This window comes from Paramormyrops kingsleyae, chromosome 2 (assembly GCF_048594095.1).
Source record: "Paramormyrops kingsleyae isolate MSU_618 chromosome 2, PKINGS_0.4, whole genome shotgun sequence".
Taxonomy (NCBI): Eukaryota; Metazoa; Chordata; class Actinopteri; order Osteoglossiformes; family Mormyridae; genus Paramormyrops; species Paramormyrops kingsleyae.
In genome coordinates, this window is record NC_132798.1 from 38,345,770 (window position 1) to 38,360,338 (window position 14,569).

The 14,569-nt window shown below is 37.2% G+C and overlaps 1 long non-coding RNA gene across 1 annotated transcript; it reads left to right on the plus strand.

Annotated features, from left to right (window-relative positions):
- Positions 1-11,792: 11,792 nt before the first annotated feature.
- On the plus strand, positions 11,793-13,606 carry LOC140587711 (uncharacterized). Its single transcript, XR_011989384.1, has 2 exons — positions 11,793-12,256; positions 12,776-13,606. It is a non-coding gene; the product is annotated as an uncharacterized lncRNA (long non-coding RNA).
- Positions 13,607-14,569: the final 963 nt, after the last annotated feature.

Consider the following 14,569-nt stretch of genomic DNA (forward strand, 5'->3'; position numbering starts at 1 on the left):
AGGTCTGTCTTATACCATTAAAACTGGTACAAAAAATATTGTAACACAAACACGTGCACACACACACACACATCTGCAACAATGCAAATAGTTGCAAAATTTCAATGCAATTAAAGCATTTTTTGCAGTGGTTGAGAGTGATGTCTTGAGAGAAGTATTGTTTGCCCATATACTGTGTCTACTGAAAATCATTCTTCATTTAAAAATTTATTGTGAATTTAATCCTGGTTATGATGCCCAGTCTGTTGTTACAGATACTGTTTCTCCTAAGAGCTGTCATTGTGACAGTAAACATACCATAACTGTCCTGATGCTGAGTTTTAACCTATATCTAAGCAGCTGACAGACTATGATGCACAAATCTAATTCCACAACTCGCATCTGAGCACAATAACGCTGTTTTGGGCAGGCAATTTAAACGGAACAAAATGAAAATGCAAATAGTGGCTGATTGCAGGCACTGTAAGTCTAGTGAGATGATAAGCAAATTATTCATACAGTGACAAATATATTTTCAAAAAAATGTGTACAACCCAATTTGCAAAAAATTTGAGATGCTAAATGTAAATAAAAACAGAATGCTATATATGTCCCAAGTGTTTTGAAAAATATTGCTTGCATCAAATACACATTGAGCATATTTGTCATAAAACAATACAATTTCTCAATTTCAACATTTGATAAGTTGTCTTTGTTCTATTTTCAATTAAATATGGGTTTATGTGATATGTAAATCATTCTGTTTTTATTTACATTTCACACAGCGTCCCAACCTTTTTTGGAAACGAGGTTGTACTTCCTAAGTAATTCTAGGAACTATTTAAAACGACTTAAGGCATCACATTAACTGAGCAGCACTTTTCTTGTGGTATAAAATGTAATAGAAGAAAGTAAACCACATCCATCCAAAATGCCATGCAAATGACTTCTGCAGTGCACATTCATAGTGATCCTGAAAGCTATCCATTGGATGCACAGGCATACACATGGTAACACCTTAAAGGCAATTTAGTGTCATTAGGTCAATAAACTGCATGTTTTGGGATGCAGAAGGAACCCTGTACAGACACAGGCTTAGAACTATTTTACAAACAGGGTTAGAACCATTCCACACTCCAACAGACAAAGGCAGGATTCCAGTGCTCAACCCTGGAGGCCATTTTGCTCTCCACTGAACTACTATGCCACACCAGAAAAACATGTTTTTATGTAATAGAATGCATTTCAGTAAAATGGAGGAAAGAAATAACAAGTAATTACATAAGAGAATGGTTTTATTAATGACTGCAGCAATAAAGAAAAGCTATATCAGCTACTTTCATGCAATTTGTTCAAGAAATTTGTGACACAAATACATAGACGACTTCTCTAAGTCCAACTGAATTTTTACATCAATATTTCAGCGTACTCCCAAAACAAATAAAAACTATTGTTAAAACATTGTTTTAATATTTTGAAAACACTGAATCAAAAGGAGGTGGTTATTTGACTAGTATATAGCTCACCTAAAACACAGATCGAAACCAGGATGTTTTTTAAAGGAGATAACTGTAATCATGAAAAAAATTACATTCGTTTAAAATATCCTTTGTTGATGTCAGAGCAGCTCATCTATTCTTGACGTGAAGAGATTAAATGGGTTCTCTGGTTTTCAAAAGCTAATCTGACCGGAGAGGGACGATGCCGCCTCTTGCAAATGGCTTCCAGCTGTCTCATCATTAGGGCTGATAAGCCACCCTCTCAGTCTGTGGGAAAAGGTAGAGGCCAAGAGATGTTCCACCAAAGAACTTCCATTTCCACCTGCATTTTTGATCCATATGGAATGCATTGAAACAAGGTAATAATGTACCCTGGCAAGACTGACTATATATTTCTGTAATCTGCTGCATAGTACATAATTATCCTTTTTATTTATTACCAATTTTGCTTCATATAATTTTGCATGAAAATCTTTCATGCACTATTTTTGAGCATATAAACCATAAAATAAGTACTTACGCTGTTCCTCTACAGCAGACTATGTGTTGCTACACCAAGCCTAGTCTAAACATCAGTCACTGTTGTCTAGATTAGCTGCCCAGGGTAGATTCCAGGACTGTTTTAGAGAATTAATCAAAGGATGGTGAAAAAAATTGTACTGTCAAGGATCATTTGTCTATTGTTTGTCACAGTCTGGGATTTACATTGAAGCAGCACTTATTTGACAAGAGAACCCAGGGAGTCAGTTGGCAGCATCGATTGGTAAACTTTTCTGCTTGAATCCCACAACACATGTGGAAAGGACCCTTGGACTGACAGCAGCAGGATGGAAATAATGTGGCCACAGACGGCTGTCAGATGAAAACACCCTGTGCAAGGCTGCACCATCCAGGATGGAGCAAACTCCACAGGAAACAGCCCGCAATAGAGCAGATCGATACGCACAGGGTGTTCTGCTCTCATTGGGGTGGGGGGGGGGATAGTTGGAGGTACTGGCAGACCTAATTGACATTATACACAACAGGTCAATAAGACCCATACTTAAGCTCCTCAGATTTTATAGAGTGTTCTACAAATGCATTGGCAAGTCTTGAAATATTCTGTTTTTTTTTATTCAACTGTTGGATAGAAACAATTTCACAGTAATGCAAAACCAAAAGGATGTGACTTAGGCTGTTAAGCAATATAATTCTTTTTTTTTCACACAGTAGGTTGTCTGAACTATGTGTATTTTTGTGGGATTTTGTGTTTGTGTATTTCTGTGTTGTAGAGTGCTGTTAAACTTCAAATCCAACATCTGAAAGAGTAGTGATTACAGTGGCGACAACAAAAGTGCCCCACAAATTAAAAATCAAAAGATGCTCTCCTTTCAGACTATGAAATATGAATCAGAGAAAATATAATACCCACATTTCCCGAAATCTGTTTTTTATTAGAAAATAACTAAAAAGAATGCAGTGCCACAGAGGAAGAGTATTTATCAGACTTATTCAATTAACTTTGATCTCTTGAAATTTCAATTTTTCATTTTTAACTTCTAACCGCAGAATAGATTCACTGTGTGTTGCATTGTAAACGTTTTAAATAATGTACTCTTTAAAATGATGTGCATTAAATGCCATTTAATTTATAAGCTATACATTGTTTCATTATGATATTAACAGTTTTAGAAAGCTACAGTACGAAATCTGGTTTCTTTGTGCCCAAAATTATTCACTGCATTGCATCAATAATTTGTGAGACAGGGACTTTTGTTTGGTTATGTAAATACCACAATACATCCATTTATAGCAAACAAAATGAGGACAAATAGAGAAAAAGGATGGTTATAATGAGAGAATTCATTGATTTGGGGGGGGGGGGGGGGTTGCCACCATTGCAATTTACAGCAATCTCCATTTCATACATAAGCCTGCCAGAGGACAGGCTCAGAGCAAGTTGCTTGTTGGGGGGAATTGATCTTCCAAATTGTGGGGTCAAAGTGTAGATATCAGGAAGGGAACTGCAAGTTCAGGACTGCCAATTTGACAGTACCCGCTGCTGAACTTTCACTGGAAAATGAAGATAAACCCACCCTCCTTAGTGTGGTCTACAATGTGACATGGTGCCACCATTTAAAAAAATCAGTTTACAAACATTGGTTTTGGAACCGTCTATTTTATCTTATCAGTGACAAGCTGTTTGCCTTTTTCCACAGCTGAGTCCTCTCACCATAGAGGTGGACAATAACCCCATCACTCCCAGAGGAAAGCAAACGTATCATTCTTGAAATGCTGGTGGTCTCCATCCTTCTACGTAACAAACAATTTGTTCCTATATCTGCATGGCCCAAGATGTCTTACTTGGCAAAGAAACTGGGTGTTTTTATTTAAGATTAATAACCATAAATCAAATATGGCTTCAAACTGAAAATAATTTTCCAGTTTTTACGCATGATAAGTATTTTAGAATTAACTTATTTTTTTCTACTGAGCTTACTTACAACATGCGTTGTCCCCGTAGACTCTGGGATAGGTTCTGGACCCCCTGCAACCCTGAATACGATGAGCGGTGACAGAAAATGGATGGATGGGCTTATGGACAATAACATTCTATGCAATTAAGAAAAAAAAATCCACTAGCAGCTTCTTTCTGTTATATAATTACGGATGACACTGGATGGGTAGCGTCTGGTCAGTAATGTAAACAATGTACAGGTCAACTTTCCCCAAGCCCTTAAGGTTATCTCCCCAAGGAGCCCTATCACAATCCATAGAGAGAGCTAGGCAGTCATGGGTCAATTGGTTGATTAACACAGTCAGATAAAATAGAAGCCACAGTGAAGTTACACAGACCCAGTTCCACCAATAAAGAGATCATAACCTGGCAACAACTGGGTGACCTGTGTACCATAGATATTAGATGTATTCCCGACTAGTACTGAGTAACCAAGTCTACTCAACCTATTTAAAATTGTGGGATGGTATTCCAATATTTGCTCCCTTAGCAACAGGTTACTTGTTTAAGACACAGAATTCTCCTTTAATGTTCACCATTACTCATATCTAAGCAATGCTGACGATATGACTGTTTTTCTAATATTGGATTGTAATGGCTGACATCAATTAAACTGAATGATGAAAATATGCATGTCGCACACTTATTTGACTGAATTTCTTTTAATTACACTGTATTTGTAATGTGAATGATTTCTGTATATGACTACAAATGAGCATAAGACTGTGAAGACTACTGTTTCATATACTATCTTCTGTGTTTCTTGGGACTGATTTTGTGAGACTGAAAATCTAATTTCATGGCAATCTATGGGAATTTTCCATTTACTCAGGTCCATTTTCACTGATTGTATGTATTGCATCATGCTCATAATGACTGGATACAGGCCAATGAATATATACATTCATGTGACTTATCATAAACTCTATTTACATTTCATTGTGGCCAGAATTGGAATGTTTTCCTTTAGTCCTGTGCTTAAGGTACAAATCATCTTCTTTCATCATGTTTGTGCCATCAGCCTCAGGGTCAGCATTACACTTCATCTTCTGCCTGTTCTATAGAAACAGTGGAAGCCTGATGACATTTTGTTTCCAGACAGGTTATGGCAGGAATAGTGTAAATTTATTTGTGATTACCGAATTGCATTCATTGCCATTAGATGTGTTAAAATGTGGAAAATTTATTCTCATCTGAGAGACAAGTACCGATGTACAGTTAATTTCAGCCAACATATAGCAGAATCGTTTTGTTTGAATAGGATTGAAGATGGAGACCTCTGCTAGGGCTCCGTGCTGCAGCATGTTGGATATGGATGACTCTATGACAGGCCCTTCTTTACAGGCTAGGGGGAGGGGCTGCCAGGGCTGAGGCTGCATATGCACACTGTATAAACTCTCTCACAGAGATCCAAGCATGGGGAAGATAAAGACCATGGGCAGAATGTAAACACTCTGTGAGGAGCGGCAGGCAGCTGCAGTCACACACAGGCACTTTGCGAAGCCAGCAGGTCAAGGTTAAGCAGGAAGCTCTTTGAGAGACGACTTCGTTCTTAACCCCCGTATCATTCAGCTTTGGTGTAGTAGTGAGAAGGGAAACAGCACAGATTCAGGACAAAATCCCAACTATTAATTATTCCAGTGTTTTACTGTGGATATAACCAAATATAACAGTAAGTCCACTGATATTAATTTCAAAATGTCAGATTTTATTCTGTACTTGAGTACATATTAATTATCATGCACCAGTTTAATGAGTAATCATGAAATACAAGTAATGTCATGTTGAATTTTTACCATTTTGTGAATTTATGATGTATTCAGAAAAATTAATTAGCTACTAATGACATAAAAAACTTGAGCATATACACATATGTGTAATTAGAAGGTGTTCACATAGACACATTCCTGTTCATGCATATTTGATTGGAATGTGAGCATGGCTGTCCTCATCCCAGCTGTCACAGTAATAACACTGATTCACTTTGGAAAATATACAAGGCTTTCCCTTGGGCAGATTGATACTCCTTGGTGATCAAAGTGCCTAAATGGTACTTAATGTTATCTGCTCTCCCTTTCTTGTGTCCCCTCTATACCCCAGAATCTCACATATTCTGCACACATGCCTGAGGAGGAGCGAAGAATATATTAGTAAAGGCTAATAGTTATAGGAGTGCATGAAAAATACATGTAAATGTGCTCCATGATAAAAATGCATAATTTACAAATTACACTCCTTCGGCCATAGCCATAATTTACAAAATGAAGACAGACCTGTGTCTGTTGACACCATCCATGTGTCTGTACTGAGTTACATGATTCACTTCCTCTAGAGTGGATCGTAATACACCTACTGCACTTTGTGCCATTTTGGGATTGCTATTTGTTAACTATAACCATCCTCTGTATAATTTATTATTTTGTTCATAAAGACAATGCTAAAGAAAACCATATTAATACTACACTGTAGCTAACTAGTATTTAGAAGGATATCCATGAATAAAGAACAAATTATTTTTCTCACTGGACAGCAGATTGATACAAGGCATCTACACAGCAGTAAATAAAACAGTTGTTTTCTAAAACGGAAAGTCTAAGTCTGAGAGAAACAATCAGTTAATGACCAAGTTCTAAATCAAAGTTCTTTTATTGTCAGCTTCTGATATATGATGTGTGGAGTTATACTGTGTGTGGAGCTGAAATGTTGTTCTCATTCGTTGTATTGAAAATGTTTTAGACAGAATATAAATACTATGCCATAAAGATAATACAGATGTAACACTTTAAGACAGAGACAAAAGACATACAATTAAGCATCTGATGGGGTGGGGAATGACTGCAAAGTGGTACAGAAGTTTGGCATAGAAAGAGGGAGCTGTCAGAATGAAAGCCAAAGAAGTATGCAATCCAGAAAAGAATACAATCCATAAAAAACAAAGATCCATCAATTTTTCAAAATTTCAAATATTGTCCCAGGTTACCTATGTCGACCCAATACAAAGCCTATGTTGAATGCAATTGTCAACATCAGCTTTAGCATATAGATAGGTCAATTTATGTTACTGCAACAAAACTAACAACTTCATCCCAGTTTGACCTAACATGAAATTGAATAAACCATTAGAATATAGCAATAGATCTATAAATATGTCCTCACATAATGTGTAACAATACAGTATACTGGGGTTCAGTTAATTTAAATTTGCAACACATTATAAAATAGGCTATGTGTTGTTTAGATTAGTTTTCAATAGATCATTTGCGGGTGATTGACAACTCCATACCAGACAACAAATTAACAGTGGATCTGTCAGTGTCATTCAAAATATTTAGTGTATTAAACCATTAGCCCAAACAGCATCTAATCAAGCATGGCCACTTAAGCTTAAAAGTTGAGACCTTTTTCTCACTGTTTGGTCTGCCCCCACTTCAAAAATCTCTCCTGTGCCCCTGTATGTCATGAGGCTTGGACTAGGGCTAAGTGACACAATTAAATTTCCCCATGATTAATTTAGCTGGGGGGTGGGGTTCACCTAAAGTATTATTACATGCCTACCTTACACACTCTCCCCACCCTTCAAAAAAAGTAACATGACTAAATTCTCACACAATATAACAGATATATATGTATGTAATTCTGACCAGCTATCTTGCTGCTACTGAAAAAAATTGCTGAGTGGGGGGGGGGGGGGGATGGCTACCAATAAAAAAAACAATACGTGGCATTGCCAGGGGGCCGAGCGGGTCCGGTTCGGGGCCTCAGGATCACCTGTTTACTTTTTGTAGATGATGTGGTCCTGATGGCATGTAGTGAGATGGTTTGCAGTTGAGTGTGAGGTGGCCAGGATGAAGATCTGCACCTTCAAGCCTGAGGTCATGGTTCTTGACCGGAAAAGGGTGGATGGTAGGAGATGAGTTGCTGCCTCAAGTGGAGATGTTTAAGTATCTCAGGGTCTTCTTCATGAGTGAAGGAAGAAGGGGGTGGGAGGTCGACAAACAGATCAGTGATATGTTGCGAGTAATGTGTACATTGTGCCATTCTGTCATAGTAAAGAGGGAGCTGAGCCGAAAAGCTTTCAAGCTGTGAAGCTTTAAATTTAATGGTCATGAGCTCTGGGAAAGAATGAGATAGCTGATACAACTAGCAGAAATGAGTTTCCTCTGCAGGGTGGTTGGGCTTGGCCTTAGAGATAGGGTGAAGAGCTCAGACATTCAGGAGGTGCTTAAAGTACAGCCACTGCTCCTCTGCATCAAATGGAGCCAGTTAATGTGGTTTGGACATCTGACTAGGTTGCCTCTTGGATGCCTCCCTGGGGAGGAGTTTGGGGCATGTCCAACCAGGAGGAAACCTTGGGGCAGACCCAGGACATGCTGGAGAGATTATATCTCTCAGCTGATATGGGAATGTCTCAATATTTCTCCAGTGGAGCTGGAGGAGGTGGCTGGGGAGAGGGACGCCTGGGCATCCCTGCTTAGACTGTGCCCCCTGCTACCCAACCCTGGATAAGGGTCAGTAAATGGGTGGATGGATGGATGGATGGATGGATGCAGAATATTCATCATCTGGTACCCCACAGTTTAAGAATCCCTGACATGTTCCTAGGAAGTTTGTAAAAAGATCCATGGAAAACATTTAGATGGCAGATGGCTGTGTCCACAAGATGACAGCTGCAGGCTCCATTTTCACCCTTGGCTGCCCTCTGTTATGCAATTCCTGTTTTGGGCTGATTTGGGATCTATCATGGGGAAGATTTTTACTGTTTTTGTGAAGTGTTAATAAGTTCCATTAATGATAAAATATATGAAATAGAGTAATAATTACAAATAGAGCAATCCTGTTCACAAGGAGCCTCTAATCATGTCATCCTTCTCTTTACTGTCACTATTGCTTCAGTTTTGGTGCAATTTGTCTCAAATTTTTTACTGGTCCAGATCATTATACTTACACCATGTCCGCAAAGGTTGAAAAAGATCTATGAAATACTTTAATAATTTATTATTATTAAATTATTATCAAATTTCTGACACATTTGCTATCACTGTGAAGTGCTGCTTCAGTTCAGGGGCAGTCTGTCTCAAAACTTGATCACTTCCAGTTTGTCACCCCTCCAATGTGCCTACAAATGTTTAAAAAAGTTCCATAAAATACTTACAGAGTAACTGTGTTCACATGACTAAGCGTCTTCTACAGCAGTGATTTCCTTCCTGTGCTGCAACAATGCGCTGCATTTTTGGGGCAATTTATCTGAAAATTATGTTTTTGTGAAGCAGTAATATGATCCATTAAATACTTATCACATTCACAAGGTCAAATGTCATCTACCTTAACCCTTCCTTTTGCTGCCACTAAGTAGCATTGCTTCAGTTATAGGGCGATCCCTCTCAAAAATTTAATCAACGCTGTAAATTTGGAGCAGTCTGTTTCAAAATATAATCAGTTCCAGTTTGTCATCCATACAATATCTCTGCACAGTTTGAAAACAATCCATCAAATGGTTTTTAAGTCAACTTAACAAGCAAAGCATCTGTGGCAGTGTCAGTGGCAGACCAGTCCCAAAAACATAATTAAGTAAACCTGAAGGAAAACACCTTTGCATATAGGAGGGTATGCGTGGAACCCTGGAAGCTTTAAAATTAAGCTTACATTAAATTTGTCGCATAATGCAATGCGTTAAATTTCCCAACCCTAATTTATTTATTTAGCAGATGCTTTATCCAAAGCATTATACAATTAAGAAAGCAGGGTCAGCCTGTCCCTGTAGCAAGTAGGGTTAAAGGGCCTTGTTCAAGAGACCAACAGTGAAATCTGGCTAAGGGATTTGAACTTAGGCATTTGACCTTTCAATCATATACAGCAAGTCCAAACCCACAGAGCCACACTTTGCTCACTGTCACTTTCCAAGAGCAACAGTTGTCAGTTATGTACATTCAGGCATGGGAAAATATCATCTGTCATTCAAAATAGCATGAGGTGAACATTGAGCTAAGTGGCAACATACTGTAGCTTTCACTCCAGCAGGTTATTGATTCCCAGCCAAGATGTTTTGCCAGAGCTCTAAGCCAGCTTGTTGTTAAGCTCATGCTGCTGAGACTTAAGTGACTGCCACTTAAGAACAAGAAAAAGGGAGAGGATGCAGAGAGTGATGTGTTATGGCAGGGTGTTGTGTATGGAGGGTCACAATTGTTGTTATAATGTGGTTGGAGATTAAACCCAGTAAAAGAAAAATACAGTGAGGGAAGTTGGAATCCAGTGGACTGAAAGCTGTCAGGTCCAGTTTGGGGACCAGCAGATCAAAAAATACCCATATGCCCCCCTCAATACTGACAGTGTGGCATCTGGGAAGGGGCACAGCCCAAGCCCATAACCGAAAATAAATGTAGCAACCAAAATGATAGGTCTCTTTTGCAAGAATCTACCAGGGTGTGCACCCAGGGGGTGTGGATGCGGCAGGGGGGTTGTCCACCATCACAAATTTGCAAGGTGGGTTTGAAGTCAAGGTAATTTTACTACACGGCTATGTGCCTGATCAGTGATAAGAAAAGTTTGGTGGCAGGGGAGTTCAAACACGTTGACTACGTGGCTAAGCGCCTGGTATAGATCACTCAAATATTGTTATAAGCCAGGCAACCAGGAGAGGCCTATGAAAGCTGGATGCATATTAGTGATCAATACACCAACAGCCCTGAGTATGGAGCCATTTCCTCTTTTTTTTTCCATTTCAGAGTAGATACGTTCATGTGCATTCAGCTCAGTACTCCAGCAGGTGGCTGTTCACAGCTTTTCTCATGCCAATCATCTCAAGGCATCAGATGAGACTCTGCATAGAGTATGACATAATCATTTGGTAAAAACTGTTATATATCATGCATTAGAAATTCACACTGCGATTCAGTGATTTGAGTTAGTATGAATTGAGTTTCGGCATTACAATGTGCAGAAAGGAAGTGCAAAATGCAGTCCTACTGCTTTGTGTAAGTGATGTTTGTTACTTACTGAAGCTCCTTCATGTATTTTTGCTTAACATAAGTGGAAAACATTGTGCAAGTTATTCAACTTTAAGGCCAAAACCCCATAAAAAGAAAAGTGGGTAACACTTTATAATAACGTTCCTTTGTAAGGCATTTATAAGTGATTAGTTAATGATGAACTAATTATTTACAAAACATTCATAAATGATTAATAAGTGATATGCTAACAGTTTGTGTATGTTTTGTTAATACATTTACAAGTGTTTAGTTAGTGATGAACCTACCATTTACAAAACATGACTGCATTCAAAAAGGAATGATAAATGTTAATATTTTTGTGTATGGTTTGTAGATTAAGTTATAAATCATTTACAAGTGATAAGATAATGATAAAATAATCATTTACAAATCATGACTATATGTTCACAAACATTATTAAGTAATATGCTAATGATTTACAAACATGTCGTTATTTATCTTTAAAACAATAGCATATTACGAAATGATCAAACAAATCCTAAGCAAATTCTTATTTAGGTGTTATTTAATATGCTATTAATCACTTATAAATCATTGAAATGTCAACATTGTATACACAGTAAAGGTGTCAATTATGAAAAAATGATGATCAAACCATTAGTAAATGATATATGTATATAATTTATGTACTGTATGCTTTGGTAAAGTTGTAAGCTGGTCGGTTAAAAAGCACAAAAATGCAATTATGCTAAAGCTCTTTTTTTTAAGAATAATAAATTATTTGGAGTCAAGTGAATCAACGTGTAAATGACTTACAGTTAGGGGATTACAGTGGGTTGTGTTAAACCCTTTCTTTCATCAGCATACACTCTAAAAAACGCTGGGTTGTTTTTTCAACCCAAATGCTGGGTTGAGACTGCTGGGTAACAAAGTTGGGTTGATTTAACCCAATTTGGGTTGAAAATCGGTCTTGATCTATAACCCAGCAGTGCTGGGTTGGGAACGCGGACGTGAAAGAGAGCACGCACGTCACGTCAACATCCAGGGACATCAGCGAGAATTGACGGAGTTTTGCGCCGTCTTTAGAGGGAAGCCAGTGAAATTCTGTCTGAAACATAAGTTATTCAGTGTGTATTTAACAATGTTCATAATAAATAAAACATTTGCTTTACTGTATAATATATATACACGCAAATTTTAGGCTTTCGGTCAGTTGAACTGAGATTACCTAACGACTAAGCGACGGCCGTGCTCCGCCTCACGGCCGATCTCTTGCTCAGTGGATGGGAAAGCGCGCGTGACATCGTCATCGGAAGGAGCTTGGAAAGGATAACGTAAAATTTTTAAATATTACTTTTGTATATGTTAAATCTACTTTGTTTATTATTAATTATTTACTGTGTTAGATACGGTTTTGATATAGCGGAGTTTACTTAACTAATTTGATTTTGTCAGCACATCCACATAAATTTCCCGCTCTGCTTGTAAGGTACATTTCGTTCAATTCGTTTGACTTAGTTGTACATTCGACAGCAAACGATGTTAATTTACTACGAACATGTAATTTCTTTAATCCTGTAAATGGTTTGATGCAGGCGGGAATGTCTAAGCTCAGCTCAGGCTAAAGGAGGCTTGAAACTAAGCATGCTCGACGGACATTTTCTAAGCATAGTGCTAAGGCCATGGTCAGTGGCTAACTAATGCTGATAGCTTGGTGTGTTATGGTCTTTAATGGTCCTAAAGGTTTTTTAGGTGTTCTGAAGGTAGCTCTAAGGATATTTAACTTATACACATTTTTGAGTTCTTAATGAATCTATACCATTTCTTTTTTTATTTATTTTTCCTTTTTTCAGATTGGGACCAATATGGCTGAGTACCTTCGTTCAGAAGAGTCCATTGAATTTTCTTATGTTCTCATGCTTGGAGACAACCACTGCTTTCAAGCCTTTGCTATAATAAATGGCACAGCATTTGAGCAAAGTACATTACTTGCTGCAGTGGTCGTTTGAAATGTTTTCATATTTTAAATACATATTTTCTTGGAAGTAAATTTGACTTCAGTCACATATATCTCAGGATATATTGATGTTTGCACAAAATTGTTAATGGGAAAGTTATAAAATGTTTTCCTATTTTTTCCTAATCTTAAATTTGTATTTTCTTAAGTTTTTTTTTGTTTGTTTTTTCAGTCAGTTTGATGCCGTTTCATTTTTACTTCTACATATTTTTTTTTCTACATTGCAGTTGATGATTTATATATATCAGGATATGTTAATGTTTATGCACAAATTTGTATTTTAAAGTTAATCTTTCTGACTTCAGTCAGTTAGATGCTTTTTCATTATTACTTCTACACACTTTTATTTTTCCTCTACTCTGCAATTACATTGCAATTGATTCTTACTGATGATTCCTGTATATCTCAGGATATATTAATGTTTATGCATGATGTAAATGTTATGAAAAGTTTTCATATTTCAAATTGTGTTTTTCTAAAGTTAATTTGTCTGACTTCAGTCTGATGCATTGTTACTGACTTCAGTCACAGTGTTTCTGTGATACATTTTGATACATTTTAATAGAAATTGTCTTAATGCTGAGGTGGAGATGGGAAAAATGTCTTAAATTCATATGGACACATTTTTTACATGTTTTGTCATAAATAAAATTCCATTACTGAAGTATGTATTGCTGTAGAATTGTTTTTATTTTAGTAATTTTAATCACCAAAGTTTCTAGATTAAATTTCTGACCCATTTTGGGTTACATTCAACCCAGCAGTGTAGTCATTTTGAACTAATAGTTGGGTTAAAAATCAGAACCCAATATGCTGGGTTAAACGTGTAACCCAACTTGTTGGGTCAAAATAACCCAGCGTTGGGTTAGTCCCTTTTTTACCCAGCGCTGGGTTACCAAAATAACCCAGCAGTTTTTAGAGTGTAGTCTTGGAGAGTGTGGGATCTAGTGATAATGTGAACCAGTTTCACCTTCCATGGCGTTACAGCGTTAACATACTCCATGTGTCAAAGAACACATCTGTCTGCAGTCAGCCCTTACATTGCAGCACACGTTTTACTCATCATTCGTAGATCTTTCTTACCTGTTTCAAATGATCTGTAGCTGTACACAAGGCATTTACAACACTTTCTGCATCCCCTAATCTAAAGTGTAAACTACTCATCACTTGTAAATGTTTTACTCATCATTCGTAGATCTTTCTTACCTGTTTCAAATCATCTGTAGCTGTACACAAGGCATTTACAACACTTTCTGCATCCCCTAATCTAAAGTGTAAACTACTCATCACTTGTAAATGTTTTACTCATCATTCGTAGATCTTTCTTACCTGTTTCAAATCATCTGTAGCTGTACACAAGGCATTTACAACACTTTCTGCATCCCCTAATCTAAAGTGTAAACTACTCATCACTTGTAAATGATTTATAACTTAGTCTACAAACCATACACAAAAATATTAACATATTTATCAATCCTTTTTGGATGCAGTCATGTTTTGTAAATGGTAGGTTCATCACTAACTAATCACTTGTAAATGACTTGTAAATGTATTAACAAAACATACACAAACTGTTAGCATATCACTTATTAATCATTTATGAATGTTTTGTAAATAATTAGTTCATCAT